Raw genomic sequence first — 20,270 nt, forward strand, 5'->3', positions numbered from 1 at the left:
AAGAATAAGCCCAACCATCTTCAAGCATTTCAAGAAGGCCTACATCAGGGGAGTATTGCTTTTCTTTTCCTCTTTTCCTATTTTTAAACATTGGGGACAATGTTTAATTTAAGTGTGGGGGTGGGAAATTCAATAATTACAAATATATATATATATATATAATGTGCATGAATGATGATTTTCTTTAGAAAAATGTTTTATTTTCATATTTAGGCCGATTTCATGTTTCCTATTTTAACTTTGGTTCAATGCATAGTTAATTCAAAATTGGGAATTGTTCTATTTGATTATTGATTCTAGATTTAAGAGTGTTAAGGAAAAGATTGATTATGGTGGATTATCATGATTGTTGAAATATATGCTTCTTGATAAAATTCATGGGATTTTATGATTATTCATGATTGATTATGTGAGAATAATATTGTGATTACTTCTCAAAACTAGGCCTAAACAGAGTTGAAGTAAAATGGGATGATGAAAAAAAAAAAGAGCAAAAAAAAAAAAATTGTTATTGTTATTTATCTACTCCTATGTTTTGAGCTGCTTAGTAGTAACTGGGGGTTGACAGTGTGCTCCTGCATCATCCTTCACGTCAAACGGTAGTTCAAAATATGAGTATGCAAATGCATTCTAAGCAATTATTTAGGAGAATAACTGGGTGTCTTCATCACAAAATGTCGACATTCGCGTCAAAAGCCAAGTAATGCTTAGAAAAGAGTGATTCAAAAAAAAAAAAAAAAAACATTATCCCTGTTACTCCTTGTGTTTGTAGTAGTGGAGAGAAGTGATTGCAAGAAAACTATTGCATAATTCAATTGTGTTAATTGTAAGATTTCATGAATTAATTTTGAAGTATGCATGGCATCAAAAGTGATGATTTTGCATGATTAATTCTTTCAATTAATACTTTTGAATTTAGAGTTGATATGATAATATGGATCGTAATCAATTTTGTGATTAATTATGCGTTGATATGTTATATGGAATTCTTGATTTTGGCCAAGCATGAAAATAAAATGTTTATTTTTTAATTTCTTCTTTACTTTGCTTGAGGACAAGCAAAAGGTTAAGTGTGTGGGTATTTGATAGAGCTTAATTGTATATATATTTTTATCTAATTTTTATCTTAACCTTATACTATTTTTCTACATAAATGTGTGTTTACATGGATTTTACATTATTTTAATCTCTTTTTGTAGGAACTCGGCAAAGGAAATTAATTTGAAGATTTGGGCGTAAAAGAAAAAAAAATTATAAAATTGATTTTAAAATAAATAAATAAATAAATATTTTAAATAATTAAAGTTATAATATAATTAAAGTTATTATATTTAACAATATATTAAATATTATATATGTTATTTTGTATATTATATTATATTATATATTGAATTATAATATTTATATATATATATCATTACAGTGGCGTGAATGTGTGAGTGTGTGGTTTGTGTGTGTGTTTATATAATAATATATTAATAAAATAAAAAGGAGAATGGGATTGAAGCTAGGGCGGCCCTGCACATCCTATACATATATATATATATTATTATATTAGATTAAGAGATGAGGGGAGGAGGCTTTCGGACGTGGCACAGTGAAGATTTCATAGAGATTTTGAGGAGGAGATTGGAGCTCCGCGCGGCGCACAGTGGGGCAGACAAAAGAGAAAGGAATTAAGGAAGAAGGCAGCGACGCACACTGGAAGGAGACGCAAGCCTCTCGCACAGCAAAAGCAAGCGCACGAAGGCGACCCAGATCTGGAATAGATCTGGGCAGGGAACTTCATTCTCTTTTTAATTTTAGTGTTTGTTTTTATTTTAATAATATCTAACTAATTTATTTTGGGATTATGTGATTATTTGTTTAGTTTGATTCAAAACCCGATTATTATTTGCATGAAGAATTTATATTGTTGTGTTTAATGCTTTAAAAGATTGGCCACCTTTTAATGATTTAATGATTTATGCATGACTGACTAAAGGATTGTTATAAATTAGATTCATAAGCAATATAAATCACATGCTTGACTATGAGATCGAAAGATGATTAGCTCATGTGTAGGAATCGAGGAAGTTTAGTGAGTCAAATCCCCTTCTGAGATTAGAGGTTTCTAAAGAACTTAATGCTTATTTATTTCGTTGATATCTGATCAGAAATCTGACAGTAAAATTGAATTAATAAAGGATTAATATGATTTGGGAAAGCTTATTAATTAATTGAAGGAAATCCACCATCACATGCAAATAATTATAAAATACATTAAAGGTATTTTCGGTTTTGAATCGGATTGAATAGATAATTCCATAACTCATATTAAATGAAATCTAAACCCTAGAGCATTTATTAATTAATTTTTCTCACAAAGAATCCAATTTTTTCATTTATTTTTTTTATTCATCCAATTAATTAATTAGTTCAACTTAGGTTAAATTAAAATTATTTTGGTATTGTGATTTAGTTCTCGTGGGATCGACATCTTTTTATCACTATTTGCATATTTGACTAGGGTACGCTTGTCCGAATTAATTGTGCATAAAATCACACATCACCTATCTCTTACAATTTCCATACCTAGGATCCTCTTAACCATACCTAGGTCTTTCATATCAAATTCTCCACCTAAAGCAGATTTTATGTTATTGATCTTTTTAACATCAGGGCCAATAAGAAGCATGTCATCAACATAAAGTAAAAAGAAGACACAATCATCTTTATTTTTATGCTGAAAATATAGGCAATGATCAAAATCACTTCTTTTAAAATCAATTGATTTAACAAATGAATCAAAACGTTTATACCATTATTTAGGAGATTGTTTTAAACCATATAATAATTTTTTCAAGAAACACACAAAATCTGATTTTCTCTTATCTTCAAAACCTTTGGGTTGAAACATGTAGATTTTTTCTTCTAAGTCACCACGCAGAAAAGCTGTTTTAACGTCTAGTTGTTCAAGTTCCCAATCAAAATATGCAACAAATGCAAGCATGACATGTATGATGGTATACTTAACAACTGGTGAAAAAATCTCATTGTAATCTACCCCTTCCTTTTGTGTGAAACCTTTGGCTATTAATCTAGCCTTAAATCTTATGGGGTCTTTTTCACTTGTACCTTCCTTAACCTTAAAGATCCACTTACAACCCACAATGGACTTGTCTTTTGGCCTAGGTACTAACTCCCATGTATGGTTTTATTTAGGGAACTCATCTCTTTTCTCATTGCTTCTATCCAATTTTTAGAATGCTCACTTCTAATGACCTCTTCATATGTTTTTGGCTTTTTGTCAGCTAGATCTTGATAACTAGCAAATGCTAAGTCAAAATCAGATTCTAGCCTTTGAGGAATCCTATGGGATCTCCTCTCCCTATCTCTGGCTAACTGATAGTTAGATAGTAGTGTTGGTCTATGGGAGGTTGTTCTTCTTCTATTATCTCATTCTCTTCATTTTCTTCAGATTGGTTTTGACTCTCCACCTCACTTGAGGTGGTGGGAATGTTAGTGTTAATATTCCTAGACTCTTTTAGGGAATCATCGCTCTCACTATCTTGTTGCTTATCACTATTTGATTGAAAACAAGGCATTTCTGATTCATTGAAGGTGACGTTTCTACTTACAATTATTTTCACTCCCTTTTGACTTCTATCCCAAAGCCTATAACCCTTTACTCCTTCAGGGCATCCCAAGAAAACACATTTTCTTGCTCTAGGTTCTAATTTGCCTTCATTCTAATGAGAATAAGCAGCATAACAAAAAGTTCTAAGGATTGAATATTCAGTACATTTTCCATGCCATTTCTCATAAGGAGTGTCACCCTTCAATGTAGCTAATGGGGTTAAGTTAACCAAATAACAAGCAGTCATCACTGCTTCACCCCAAAAGAATTTAGGTATGTTAGAACTAATCATCATACACCTAACCTAATCTAGGAGGGTCATATTCATCATCTCAGCCACCCCATTTTATTGTGGGGTGTGAGGGACAATCTTATGTCTTGTTACACCACATTCCTTACACAAGTCATCAAAATCTTTGTTGCAAAACTCTAGACCATTATCTATTCTAAGATATTTTATTGTCTCGCCTGTTTGATTCTCTATTTGAGTTTTTCAAGTTTTGAAACTTTTAAAGGTTTATGTTTTGTCTTTTAAGAGAAAGACCCACATTCTCCTAGAAAAATCATCTATGATAGACAAAAAACTATCTATTCCCACCAAATGTGCGATTTGATGTTGGTCCCCATAAGTCTGAATGGATATTCTCTAAAACCCTTAAGGTTCTATGTACAATTGAAGAGAAGGATAATCTATGATGTTTGCCTAAAACGCAATGGTCACAAAATGGGATATCGGACACACAGTCCTTACCAAAGACTCCCTTATCATTTAGGAACTTAAGCCCTTTAACACTTACATGGGCTAACCTATTGTGCCATTTTTGAGTGGCATCCGAATTGATTGAGTCAATGTGAGAGCCTAAGCTACTTACTACCTCGGCAATTAAGGCATATATTCCATTTCTTCTAACTCCCTTACACACCACCATTGCTCCTTTAAACATTTTTATCATTTCACTTTCTATCTTTCCTGTAAATCCATTCTTTTCTAACTCTCCTACTAAAATTAAGTTTCTAGCAATTTCGGAATGAATCTAACATCTCTCAACTTTAAGACATAGCCTGAGTCTAACTTAAAAGTGATGTCTCCAATCCCTACAACCTTATATGCTATATTACTACAAACTATGGCATGACCACCTGCGGATTCACGCATATTTTCAAATTAATGTCTTTGGGATGTGACATGGAATGATGCACTTGATTCAAGAATCCATTCTTGCCCATGTGCCCTATGTAATACCCGAGAATAATTTGAGGATAAAAATGATATTTGATAAAGAGGCATAAATGGAATTTTGAAAAAATAAGACTATAGGGTACACTAACACAGCTTTGGACAATCGAATTAGTTAGAGGGAGTACCCCGGACCCTAGATAGCCAAGAAAAATGGTGTAGTATCGACGAGTGATTTAAATTATGATTTTTAGTGATAAAAGAAATGAGATCGGGAATAGTTTTCAGTACAGCAAAAATACAGCTGCCAATTAGGTCGTATTACTGAATTGTTATAGACAATGTCCAAAAAATCAACGGAGTGTGTCTAGGACTAATATTTGATGTATAGAACAACCCTTAAGTGGTTTCAGGTTGAATCGAGTGGATTTGAGGTCAAATCGATCAATCGGGCCTAAGTGTAATTTTCTAAAATTGCTCGAAAGAGGTCAAAAATGTGATTTTTCAGAAGTTTCAAGGGAGAAATGAGAAGTAAAAATCTTGAGGGTCTTAGTGATGGTGCTAGAAAGATCAGGGGCTTGAGGATAAGGGCCAAAATGTAAAAGGAAATTTTAAGAGGGCCAAACTGCAATTTTCGGAAAAGCTCGACGTGCATGACAGATCTGGCCGAGATTTTGGCCTGAAAATCCGACGATTTGGCAGCCTATTTTCGTCAGGGCATGGGCAAGGACGGTCTAGGAGGCGTGTGGGAAGAGTTTTGGCCGAAAATTGGCCACGTGGGGGTCGGATTTGGCCTATAAATATTAAGGGTTTTTGGCCGAATTTGGAGCATCAAATTGCTCGGTTTTGAGGGCAAACCGAGGGAAGCCAATAATGGGCTTTTGATCCTTGAGGGAAGAGGATCATTTCTGGAGATTTTGGAAATTTTTGGAGCGGTATAGGGGTGTTTTTGCATTCGGCTGTATATATATATATCGAGTGAAGGTGAAATCGGGTTGTAGAGTGATCGATCGAAGGATCTAATAAGAGGCTTTTGGTCGCGAGGTCATGGGTAACTGATCTAAAAAGGTTCGGGTCAATCGGAGTTCGAATCGAAGGTCAATTTGGCTCGCCGGAAAACGCAAAGCTTCGTCGGAACCGGACTGTAAATCGTCAAATCGGGCTATTTTCGGTGACTTTTTCGGCCATGTAAGGGTACCATTGTGATCGAATTGAGGAGGGCTTCAAGGTGGTGTCATCGGATCAACCATCGGAGTAGGTCGCCGGTCGTCGTCACTTGAGAAGATGATCGGAGATATTTTTTGTATTTTTTAAATACTAAAAATATAAGAAATTCAAGAAAAAAATAGAAATAAAGGAAATAAAATTCTGAAAAAATATCCATAAATTCAAGAAAAATGAATATTTTATTTTGATGAATTTTTATCTTGGAAATTTCTTGAGGAAATAATTATTTTCGATTTTTGAAAGAAAATGTAAATGGAAAATAAATATGATGGATTCTTAGAAAATTCTGAAAAAATTCCAGAAGGATAAGAAATTTATTGTATGAGTTTTGGTGATTTTTCTTGAAGTAGATTCGAACGAAAGCAATGAGAAATAAATTTTCTTAAGGAAAAGTAATTATGGAAATTTGAGAAAATAGGAGAAAAATCTGAAAATTTTCCAGAAAATTCCATAGTCTTATAAATATTGTTTTATGAATTTTTGTGGAGAAAAATTTAGAAAAAATGCTTGAAGAGGTATTTACTCGAAATTATCGAGAGAAAAATGGGAAGAAATTCGAGAAAAATAATGACAAAATTGGGAAAATAGATATTAATTTCCCTTTGAATGCATATGATGTCTAGGGTATCGTTGAGGCTCAAATTTGAACTATAGAGTGCCTGGCACGAGAATTGAGGTCGATCGGGCACGTATTTCGAGTAATCTTGAATTTAGCCCAAGGTGAGTTGTTCTACCCGAAAAGACTTATAGTAGCATGTGAATGGTTTATTGTGAGTGTTCATCCCTATGGCTTGGTTTATTGTGATAGTCTGTCCAAACGATTATTTACACATGCATTGAATTTCGTACGATTGCATACATCGAACTGTTGATTTTAAGTTATGTATGTTATGATTTTCGGCATTGGCATGTTGTGTTGTCCATGTGGGACGTGGGTTGTTAACCTGTGACGTAACTCTCGAGTGTCAGCACTCGGAATGCATGCCAAGGGTTAATGCTATGTGACCCACTTGGGACGGGGCTGAGACGGACTTCACCCTACGGCACTCAAGTGGCGGGGCTGAGAGTGGACACCACCCCAGGTTCCTTTGAGCAATAGCATTAAAGTCGAGGTGTCGTGGATTTCGAGGATAGTGCTGATGTGACACTCTTGGGGCTAGGGTTATGTTGGGTTTTGGAATGCTTTTGAGTAGGAGCGTAAAGCCTAACAATGACAATGGGGTGATTCTCGGGTTCATATGTCGAGGTTGTCCCTCTTAAGCAGGATTGGTTTGCCAATGGGTCGGTGTGGTCGTGTCGCCTTTAGAGAGATTGCATTTTCCCCGGTTAGGGCTAAGTGCTATGTGGGATTCTCTTAGGATGGGGCGTGTCGGGATTTATCGGTTTTATATATGATTTTGCATATCTGCATGAAAATGTTTTTGAACTCTCACTTAAATGATTCAGTATCTAATTTGGACTATGTCCCTGGAATATTCAAACGTTCCAGGTGAAAGCAGTGGCGCCAAGGGAAATAATGTCATCGAGATGTAGCTGCTATGTTTAGTTTTCGTAGATTTTGTATATGATTACGATGTTCAGAGGTTATGTAATATTTTGATATTTTCATGTGAAACATCGATTTGGTTATTATAAAGGAATTGTCGGTTATATATCATTGAGGTTTCGATCTTGCTTCTGTTGATGTGATTGATAATGCCTGTTTTAGTCTATTAATTATTAAATTTTGATATGCTAAGAAGGAACGATCGGGATTGTCGGGAAATGATTATGATGAAGGTATGTGTATCGAGAGACTTATGTTGTGTATTTGATGTTGAAAAAAAATATATATATATATATATATTCCCGAAATCTCGAGGAAATGTTCGTTCTGGGAAAATGGGGCATTACACCCTAAGTGTAGCGTTAATTTCAATAGTGTCAGAATTTAGAAGCATGTAAACTTCACTAGGGTTATATGAGGTTACTGCATTTGCTTCTTTTTGGTCCTTTAATTTTTCTTTTTGCTTGCCTTTCTCGGCATAACAATCTTTGATGTAATGTCTGGTTTTCCCACAACCAAAACACTTACCCTTACCCATACCTTTGGCCTTGGATTTAGACCTACTTCTACCTTTCTTCTTACCACCTCCCTCATGTCCTCTAGATTGAGATCTACCTCTCATCAAATGGATCTCTTCATGTCTTTTCTCACTTTTTAACTCCATTTCTTTGCTCCTAAGGGAATCTATGACTATTTCGAGTGTCAAGGTGTCCCTACCATACTTAATGGCATTTTTAACTTCTTTATATGCATCTGGAATTGCATTTAAAAGAATTATAGCTTTGTATTCTTCGGTTGCCTTTTCACCACAATTTGTTATATCTTACACTAAACTTATTGAATATATCTATGTTGTCATCTAGATCCCTAGAGGAGTCTATTTTAAAACTGAAGAAGCTTTCAAGCAAGAAAAGTTTGTTGGGTGTGGATTTTTTCACATAGAGTTCTTTCAATTTTTCCCATAACTCTTTTGTAGAATCAAGTTTCCCTACTTTTCTTAAAACAGAATCAGAAAGGTGTAAAAAAATAGAGGTATAAGCCAATTCATCAACCGCAGTTTTTTGTTCAACAGTATATGATTTAGGGTATTTACCATCTAAGGCTTTAGAAACTTTTTGTTGTACCAAAATTCCTCTCATTTTTTGTTGCCAAATTGAGAAATCCCCCTTCCCATTGAAAACCCCCAATTCAAAGTGATGTGCAGACATGTTCACACAGAAATATGCTTAACACACACAAACAAAATAATCTGATAGAATGTTAGGATTTCAATTTTAACCTAACATATAGGATTAACTAAGGCAGATTTCACACACAGCACAATAACATTGATTTTCTAAGCAAGACTTAACCGTAACAAAACAAGTTATGCTACCACAAGAAAATCACAGATTTAAAACCACAAAATTACCAGTACAGATCTCAAGACTAAGATCTGTGAGTGATGCAAGCTCGAATCTGGAATAGAAGAGTGATGCAAGACTTTTTTTTTTTATTTCTATTTTGCCTAATCGATCTGGATTTTTCATAGTTTAAAGCTTTTCCTTTCAATGTCATGGAAACCCCTTCTGCTGTAATTAAATTACTGTACATGTTGTCTGTTATTACCTAATTAAACGGTTAAATTTATATGTTTCAATAAACAAGCGTTGCTGTAATTACATATTTGCGTTTTCAGAATATCTTCATGAGTTGCCTAGTGATGTTCTGCTCTCATTCCAAGTTTATGGCATTTTTATTTATCTTTTTATATTTACTTTGAAGATCCAAACAAACAACAAAAAGAGTAGGGAACTATATATCTTGATATGAGGTTTTCTTTCTTTATTTCTTTCTTTCTTTCATTGTTCTTCTCTTTGTTAAGTTTATGATTTTTACTTTAAGTTAAAACTGGTTTTAACTTAAAGTGTCCGCATATTTATGAACCACCTTGATTTGGTGCCACTTGGTGTTCAATTAATTGAGAAAACATTTAAAAAAAAAAAAAGCCTTTCACATGCGGACAGTTAATGTATGCACGAGTTTTGTTTTCTGTTTCATTTTTTGTATGTTTCTCTTAATATTCCAAAGAGCTTGGCGTGTGTTTCTTTTCCCTTCTTTTACTTTTTGTTGCTGATGAGCTTAGTTTGTATTATTGTCCACATATGCATTTAAAATAGAAATTGTTTTGGGTGTTTGGTGTATACTAGCTAGGATGCCCTACAACTTTCATTTATCTTTTTTGCATGCTTTTTTTTTTTTTGGGGGGGGGGGGGGGGGGGTATCCTAGCTACTATACACCAAACACCCAAAACAATTTCATAAAATAGCTAGTATATAATATGGCTTTTTGTATACTATACAAGATTATTTTTTCTTCTTTTCCCTATCATTTTCCCAGAAACTTTATATCATAAAAAAGTTTGAAGTTCACAAATTGATGAATGTTATAAGGTGAAATGCTTTGAAGTTTACTAATCTATTTTGTTTTAAGATAATTTAAAAAGAGAAGACTATAATCTAGAATTAATATTTAAGCATATTGATTAAGTTATATATATCTAACTGGTAATTTCATGACCCTTTGTAATTAATTAATCTAAACACCTAAGCATGATCAAAATCGAGCTTTTAAACAAAATTTATATACATAGCCTCTACAAGAATAAATTTGAAAAATTCCAACTAGCTTTCATACGTTCTCGAGAACCATGTGACTTGTGATTTTTGATCTAAACTGTTAGAATTTTGTTAGTAAATGATCTACTGTTAATTAGAATTTTAGATTATAAAAAATAAGTTGATTAAACCAAATGAACATCACTTAAAACAATCCAATTTGTTTTTTGGATTTAGATCAATATTCTCAAATATTTAATTATGTGTGATATGAAAAAGTATAAAGAGTTTGCAAGTTTTTAGATTAATTAGAAATAGACTCCATTAAAGACAAAATTCCTAAGAGTAGGTCTCTCTTTACCATACAAATATTGAAAAAGGAGGAGAGGGAGAATCTAATAAATACCAGTGAATCTTCTCGTGTAAAAAGAAGGGACCCTTTTGGCCCATGTATAATTAATTAGCAGCAAATTTAGCTGCATGCAGCGAAAGAGTCCAGTCGAGACAAGAAAATAAAAGCAATAATTTTATCACAATAATATATAAATGGCAGAGGAGAGGATCTGTGCAGTCGTGCCTCATCCTAAGCAATTTGTTTCTTCGGTACTTTGTTCATTGTTTTTGAAGGAATTTCCATTTGGGTTTGTTTCAGTATTTATATATAGTTGTGCCCTCTGCCATGGAAATGGAAGATATGTGGAGAGAGTGAAAGTACGAAGAAAAGTTCATTGGCGTGAAAACAAGAACTCGGAATGATCAAGGAAAAGAAGAAATGAATGTGAATCAAAATGAGAGACGCATTTCTTTCCAAGGAGCAATTTCCCCTCTTTGGCTACATTTTTTTTTCTTATTTTTGGGGACAATTGTTTTCTTTTTGGTGACAATTTTTCATCTTTTGTGTTGCATTAATGCAGTAGCTCAGAATTCTTGAGAGACAATTTCTGCTTCTTCTACAGCTGCAAGCCCAGCGGAAACTGTATTAATTAGTGAATTTCTAGAAACCCATCCTATATATATATTATTAGGAGCAAGAAAATGAATTTAACAGAAAACAATGAATTTTAATTTCAAGAAAGAAACCCATTTTTGCAAACAATGAAACAAGCAGGTTGCGAAACGCGGTAAAATTTGTGGATACGGTGAGAGATAGATGCAAACAGATCTTAATTCTGCAACTTCAATGAAATTCTACGAAAAATAATGTAAACTTTCGGCCAACTCTGAGCAACAATCAAGGTTTACAATAATTTATTTTTTTTTAAATGAAAAATATATTAAGAAAAAATGCAAGAATGATTACAAAAGATTATCGGGGTAGACCCCGCAAAGAACACACAAAAACAAACGCACACACTCACATTAAAATAACCTACTATCATCTCAAACATGCGATGCGAGAATATAAGATGCCAATTGTACATGAGAGAACGTGAGAAGATATCTGACGAACCAAACAAGGATGCCAACAACCATGGAAAGTGAAGTATGGCCCACGACAGGCCTTCATCAAGTCTAAATGAACACATTTATCGAAGCCTACACCATTCCTCAAGAAAATGTGATACATGTGAAATTTGAACCTTATGATGACAGTAACATATGGACTTTAAAAGGAGAAAGAGAGGGACAAGGGACAGTTCTGCCCAAAACCCTTCACAAAAAAACACACACAAACAAGAGAATTAGTAGCATTTGAAAAAACATTCGGATAGCAAAAGGCACTAGCTGAAACACGAAGGCGGAAGCCGCCAAAAATGGGCAAATGCCAAACCTTGCAATGAGCGAGAGAAGCGCATAAAGGATAGACGAGTCCAAACAACAGTGTGGATCTGATAAGCGATTTGAGTGAGGGAACGTTCACTATCCCTAAAACATCGATTGTCACGTTCTTGCCACAAGAAATAGACAGTCGCTTGCAAGGAAAGCTGGACATCCATATTCCACAACGATTTTCCACACCACCTATGGGAGGCCCAAAAAATCTCCCTCGCCCAATTTCTCCGATGCCGTCTAAATTTAACCTACTACCTTAACTGGGACACAACATGCTTAGAGAATGAGCAATAAAAAAATTGGTCGTGGCATTTAAATGCACTCCTACATAGGTAGCATATGTTAGAAAATGATATTAAAAAAAAAAAAGAGGTTGAGCCATAAAGAGTGGATAAATGCTCATGAATAGCCAACCAAATCATAAATGCATACGAGGGGACCCCAAGCTATGCCAAACAAGGTGAAACCAAGAGACTCTATTACAATTAATTTGAAGAGCCCTCACCGCTGATCGCAATATAAAAACACCATCAGAAGCAAGGAGCCACCTCAGGAGATTAGGAGAATTAATCTGAGGCTAGCTTGGCATGGATGAGAAAAGATGAAAAGCATGTGAGGGAACTAACACATGCCCATTCTAGGCTCCATTAACAATTGTAATACCCTTTTCGGCATAAGGCTATCACGTAATTTAAGAGAGATTAGAATACCAAAAATTGGTTTGATAGTAAAAATAAGTCACCGAATCGACTGCAGGGAGTACCCTGGAGTTTAAATGTCCAAAGAAAAAAGTATGTTAGTGACAAGCGTCTCGAGGTGAGATTTATGGCATCAAAAGAAATCAAATTGGAAACAATTTTCAGTATAGCTATGATTTAGCTTGAAAAACTGAATGGTTGTAAGAGACTTCTAGAAAATTAACGAAACCCTGAAGGAGCTCTGATTTTTTGTAATGAGCAACCCTGAAATGGTATTAGGATGAAATAACGGTCCTGTGAGAATACTGGGCTAAAAACGTACTTATCGAGTAACTTGGAGTTATTAATTTGGACTTCAAGTATTTTGATGATTATGAATTCGATATTTGAGGATTGTGCTAAGTCTAAAATGGGATTATGAAGTTAATTAAGGTTAACTGTGAGGGTATGGCCTTAGTTAATTATAAGAAATAATGAGGTGAGGTGTTAAGAATGGAAAAAAGTAAGTTAGTACAAGTGATGTGACATAAAGGTACGATAAGGTGTTAAGAATGGGAAAAAAGAAAAGGAATGATGAAAAGTAAGATATATGGTGAGAAGTAATGAAGTGAGGTGTTGGTAATGAAAAACGTAAGTTAGTACAAGTGATGTGACATAAATGTATGGTGAGGTAAGGTGTTAAGAATGGGAAAAAGGTGAGAGGTATGGTTGTGGATTTGAAAAGTTATTCCATTCTACCTTTGGATCACTTTGAAGTCCAAGTCTATAAATAAAGCCATGGGGTTGTTCTCAAAATCATTCCATTTGAGATTCTATTTGAGAGAGATTGAGGTGAGGGATTTGTGCTTGAGACAGATGAGAGAAATCTGCAAAAGGAATGAGGAAAGTCAGAGCAAAATCGAGGTTGTGCACTAGAATCGAGGTGGTCTGAGATACGTTCAAGATGAGAGTTCCTAACCAAAGCTTTGTTTTACTATGAGTAGTTCTACCAAAAACTTGATTTTATTGTGAGAGTTTCCACTTCAAACTTGGTTTATCATGAGTGGTTTTACTATCAAAACTTGGCTTGTTTTATACAAATGGTTTTGATTTGTGAAAGTTTATCATGAGTGGTTCAACCCTACACTTGATTTTGTTTCATGCAATGGTTTTGGCATATGAATGGTTGATTTCTTGTGGATGGTTCATTAAACATGTTTATTTACACGTGCAATGAAATACATGCATTCAAAAGTTGTTTTATGTAATTCAGCATTACAAGTTGTGGTTATGGCATTGGCATGTGTGTTGGACATGGGTAGTGTTCTGGGATGCTTTTGAGTGGGAACATAATCTCTGACGTAATTGTGGTGAGTGAGGTTCCTGCGTTGATGTTGACCCTCCCGTGTCGGGAGTGGTAACGATTGTTCCCGAGATGTCGGAGAAAAGCGTTGATGTTGCCCATCTTAAGCCAGGATTGTATTATGGCAATGCGTCGATGTGATTATGTTGCCCATAGAGAGATTGCTCTTTTCTCGTGGTATGAGTTAAGCTTTGTGTGGGATTCTCTTGGGCTGGGACATGTCGGGATATGTCGATTTGTTTCATGGTTTTGCATATATTTGTGAAAATATTTTGAACTCTCACTTAGATGATTTAACATCTAATTTGGACTATGTCCCTGAATATTCAAACGTTCCAGGTGAAAACAGCGGTGCTTAAGGAAAATAGGTTATCGAGATGTAGCCGTCATTTACATTAGTGATCTTTAGCGTACATTTTGTCTTTGTTTGAGGTGTTTAGTAGTTGTCTCAGCGTACATTTTGTCTTTGTTTGAGGTGTTTAGTAATTGTCATTGAGAGATGAGTCTCTATGTATTTTGTTTTGAAGATATCATGTTAAACGATGGTTAAATTTCTACGTTATGAATAAAGTAAATTTGGTTATGTGAAATTTGAGGTTTCGATTCTGCTTCCGTTGATGTGATGATATTACTAGTCTTAGCTTATTCTTTTAAGTTAATATGCTGAGATGGTAGATTGGGATTGTCGGGGTTTAATTTACGATAAGTGTATGTTGAAAAAAAAATATCCCCAAAATCTCGAGTTAACACACGTTTGGAAAAAATATGGCATTACAACAATAATATCAAACACCTTAGCAGTAGAGGAGATGGAAATCTAATGGGGAAGATGACGCGAAAAGTAATCCATTAACACACCAAAGGGATGCCAATTATTATACCACAGAAAAATTTTGCTACCAATTTCCACATTTCAACCAAATTGTTGGTCCTTTGACACAATGGCCACTCAAGGGGGGGTGAATTGAGTGATAAAAACTTATTAAATCGAATTCTTCTCTTTTCAAACTATTGAGATTTTCTTATACAAAGAAAATACTTATTATAAATATATATGTTGTTTGGAAGTGATAGCAATATAAATACACAAACAACCACAATATTAACACAAGATATATAGTAGTTCAGTGTCTCCAACACCTACGTCCACTCTGTCAAGATCAACCCGACACTTGAGGTTCCATTATAACCACACCTAGGTTTTTCAACAAACTCACCTATGAAACTTTTACACAACATCGAGATTTTCCCCTTAGCTTACCCCGAAAACTAATACAACCTACCTAGATTACAACGGGCTCTAGGATGCCACTCACAATCCACAATTAATACAAATAAACAATCTTATATCCAACAAACTTAGACTAATATGGATATGAATATAAGAACAAATATTACAAGGGAAATACACAAATGATACAAGAATTAAAAACAAGAAGAAAACTTCTTCTTCTTTGCCTTGGGCTCCAAATGGATTGATCTTTGTAGCTTAAGTCTTGGATTGCTTTGAATGAGATCTTGAGAGCTTGGGTGTGCTTTAAAATGATAGATCTTGATAGTGCATTTGCCTTCTCAAAAACCCTTCTTGATATATATTATTGAGCTTCCAACGGATCTGTAACGGTTAGAAAAATCTGACCGTTGGAGTTTGGAAGTCGATTATTCTAACCGATAATCGACTCTACGACACCCACAGTCAACTCTAGAAGCCAACAGTTTACTTTCATTGGCCTACAGTCGACTCCCAATCAATTGGCCAAAACTTGTTATTGGTTACCTTGACTCTGTATAACCCATAGTCGACTGTTCCTCACCAGGAGTCGACCTTAGTGTAGATTTTCAAAAAAAATAGATTTTCTTGATGATACAATCCATAGCATGTATACATTACACCATATTTATATTTTTTTAGTTTAAGTAAATGGAGGGTAAAATATAAATTAAATCTATTTAATTTAATACATAAATGTAAATAAAAAAGTATCCCTTATTTGGATTCAATAAAAATATCTAAAAAATTAAAATCCATAACAATAAGAAAATAGAATTTTGAATTTAGTACAAATTCGAGATTTAACAATTTTACCGCATCCAAAATACATAGCTTTTATTTCTTGAAAATTTTATTAAAAATTATTTTAACAATAATGAATATTAACTATCAAAATATCGAAAAATAGTTTTTTAAAATGAAAACATTTTCTTATATGTCCCCTTATAATGCGCTAATCTTTCAGACTTAGAAACAATAACATTTCTTGGTTCATTTTTTATACGCAAAATACGATAATACTTAAAATATATTTTTCACCATAAGACATATCTAAAATTCATTAAGGAATCTAAATATACCAAAAATAGTTTTACTAAAATTATGTTTTGTTAAACATCAAAATACACAATAGGTTGATTGGAACAAATTGGCTTAACACAAACAACTGACGCACTTTACCCCTAATCTGGAGAAGCTTACGCCAGTTCCAAGGGCAAGAATAAGGAGTAGAGAGGAACCAGAATTATTATCGAAACTTTCTTATTTGGTGTTGCTATAATTTCAAAGCTTTCTTCCCATAATTAGGGCTATTAACACAAAAAATCCAAACTTTTTGGCTTTTTTTAATTTTATCCAAAAATTTCAATTTTGACAATAATGTTGTTGTGCCATAGAATTCCCGAGCATCCACCTAGGGATATTTTGATCATTAAATGCCTAGGGGTATTTTGATCATTAAGCGCAAAGCGGACGAACCCCAAAAGTGGTCCCGAGCCAGGGCATCTTTCCCAAGAAGAAACCATGGTCAAATGGCCAAAGTATTAGTAATAGCGATCGTTAGGTAAATATCCAAAATTTGGGGGGCGAAAGTGTCGTAAGGATAAAATGGGGGGTCTTCCCTATAAAAGGAAAGTCAAAATAAGAAAAAAATACGTCTTCTTCCTTAGGCTGTTTGAGCTCTCTTTCAAGGATAAAATGGGGGGTCTTCCCTATAAAAGGAAAGTCAAAATAAGAAAAAAAATACGTCTTCTTCCTTAGGCTGTTTGAGCTCTCTTTCAAGGCCTCCCCGAGAGAGATTTTCTCTCTTAAAGAGGATTTCTCCTTCCTCTCAACAAGGCTTCCATGACCTCTAGGAGAGAGGAGGTTCTCTCGCGGCCATGGCTATCCTCTCCGAGAGATCCTGCAACACCCCACTTTCTCGGGCGTGTTATAACTTAGGACAATTCTATGATAATAAATTTTTTTCTTTCAAACTTAAAGCTAAATCATATCATTCCTCATATCTATCCCAAAATTTTCATACATTTATCTCGAAAGAGAATCATCATACACATCTATTGTGGAAGCTAGAATCGAATCTAATATCTTAATATTAATCATAAATCAATTCTTACATACTCATTAACCATAAATTAGATTATACATCATTATTTCTCAAAATATTTAGAATTCAAAGCAGCATAACTTAAATACATGGGCTACATTACATACATTTCATTCATCATTCAATTCATCATGCACTTTACTAAGTGCCATTTTATGCCTCATTCATCCTCGTATCTACTATAATCTCCATCTGGAACGTTTGAATATTCCAGGGGTAAAGCCCAAGTTGGATGATGAATAATCTAAGTAAGGGAATAATAAACATATTTCGTGCATGAATGCAAAATGCAAAATGTCCTTTTCATATCATTTCGCTTTGAGTCGATTGCACCCAACTATTACTCCCCATTTTTACAGCCTTCTTACTAAGCCGAGGTGTATGGGTGCACCATTGGTAGAGCAGTGGTGCCAATCTATAATTCTAAACCCTTATGCGATGCATGATCAATAATATCATCATGAACATATGCATATTTCATCATCAATACATGTAAATGAAAACTACATGATATATTCACATCAAGGCATGACAACATGATAAAATCATTTCCTTAAGACCGAGTTTTGGGTTGAACCACTTACAAACCAAACATTTTTCATAAAACTAAATCTAGTTGGGAAGTACCACTTATCTTCTCAAGCTTATCGAGCTACCTCAATATTCGCACATGTCTCGAAATTTGTGCATCGCCTCGATTTGCATGCCAATCTCAAAATTCACATAAGTCACTTCAACTAAAGCCTCAAAACATCCTAATCACCATATTTATTTAAATAAATATTAAAACCTATTTTTTCATAATTTCTTGCATTTTCTTTATTTTTCTCTCTATTTCTTCCTATTTTCCTTAATAAATCCAAATTAAATATTTCTCAAATATTTCACTATGACAATTCATAAAGTAATATTCTAGAATTTTTGAAATTTTCTAGGGAATTTTACTTACCTTAACTTAGCCTCTAAGCTTTCTTGATATGCGTGTCATATTCTCAAAATACGTGCCTGAACTATTTTCTTGCCCAAAATCTTCGTAACATTAATAAATATCCATTTCCTATTTTTCTAGGATTTTTCGGCATTTTCTCCATTTTTTTCCTTTTCTTTTCTTTTTCATTTTTTCCTTTTTGTTTTTTTCTTCCTCTCTTCTTCTTCCTCCTCCCGCGCCTTTGCTTCTTCTTCTTCGTGTGAACCAGCACCTGCGTCAACCACCTGCAACGCACTACCGCGGCCTACCGGCCTCACCCCCATCCACACACACGCATGTACCACCACCACGCGCTAAAGCTCCACTTCGCGTCGGCCATGGCTACTTACAGCCGCACCAACACGCCCTGCCATGGCCGACTTCAGCCATTTCATGCCTCCACGTACGAAGCTACCGGCTTCTCCCAGGTGCTGTGACTGCCATGGCCGCCCCTGCACTGCCCTTGACTGCTCGAGCTTGTGGCTATGGCTACTTGTTGCTTTCTGTAACACCCTGCTCCAACCGAGGGGCGTTATAAATGCGGAATAAACAATCATGAATTTGGGGATATATTTTTTTTCACAAACACAGCGTCTATATGTGAATAGTACACCAGGTAAGTTCCCAGGAAAAAAATCTAGGTCACATGAGACACACTTAAATACCAAGTCTTTCCTTAGCCAGAACTTTCCTAGACATGCACATCTATTACATAACACTTAAATTCGTAATTTCCCCGATAATTTCAATTACCTTCTCAGCATATCAAACTTAAAAACATCAAGCTAAGACAGGTAATATCATCATAAACAAATGCGGAAGCTAGATCGAAACCTGATGTGATACATAACCGAAACCATTTTATACATAACATCAAAACTGTATCATCGTCTAACATGACATCATCAAAGGAAATACATATAATCCAAAACATATACTATCCACCTACAAGTTGCCGTCAGTCCTCAGGAATCCCTTTCCCTTTAGAACAGCTACTACCACCTGGAACGTTAGAATATTTCAGGGATAAAAGTCCAACATAAGATGATGAATCATCTAAGTGAGAGTTCAAAACATTTTCATGAATGTATGCAAGATATGAAACAACATAATATCAAGACAAAACCCAACCCAAGAGAATCCCACACAGCACTTAACCCTAACCGAGGAAAATGCAATCTCTCTAAAGGCAACACAACCACATTGAGACATTGGCAAAACACAATCCTAGCCTAAGAGAAAGCAACGTCAATGCATGAACCCGGGAACCACCCCGTCATCATTACGTTCCAACTCAGGAGCTTACAGAGCACTGTCAATGTCAATCTTGGCCAAATGATGATCAACACTATCCACGTCCACCTTGGAAACAATACTACCACACAAGGCATTTGGGGTGGTGTCCACTCGCAGCCCCCTCTTGTCGGTCCAAGGTGGTGTACACTCTTAGCCCCGCCACTTCTCGACTCGCAAGGGTGGTGTCCATTCTTAGCCCCCGTCACAAGTGAGTATTTTCCCTTGGCACGTTTCCCTAGTGCTACCACTTCAAGTGCCACCTCATAAGTTGACATCCCAACCCAAAAACACGCCAATGATCATATGAAACAACATATCATATACATAATTTTATCACAAAATTCAATGCACATGCATAAACCATTTCAAGACAAACCCCTATGAAACCAACCATCACAGGTAAAACCATTCACATGCAGCAAAACATTTGCATGGATCAAATCAAGTTTTAAGAAGAGAATAACATGAACAAATGAATTTTTGGGATTAGAACTGCTCACCTTTGACAAAATCCAAAGTACCTCAAAAAGTGTGCATTGCCTCGATTTGCGTACCCAACCTTATTTTTCGTGCCAACCTCGAAAGTTGCACCAATACTCAACCCTAGGCCTCAAAGCACCCTAAACATCATTTAAATATCATAAATCTGA

Source organism: Diospyros lotus, chromosome 4, assembly GCF_014633365.1.
Source record: "Diospyros lotus cultivar Yz01 chromosome 4, ASM1463336v1, whole genome shotgun sequence".
Lineage (NCBI taxonomy): Eukaryota > Viridiplantae > Streptophyta > Magnoliopsida > Ericales > Ebenaceae > Diospyros > Diospyros lotus.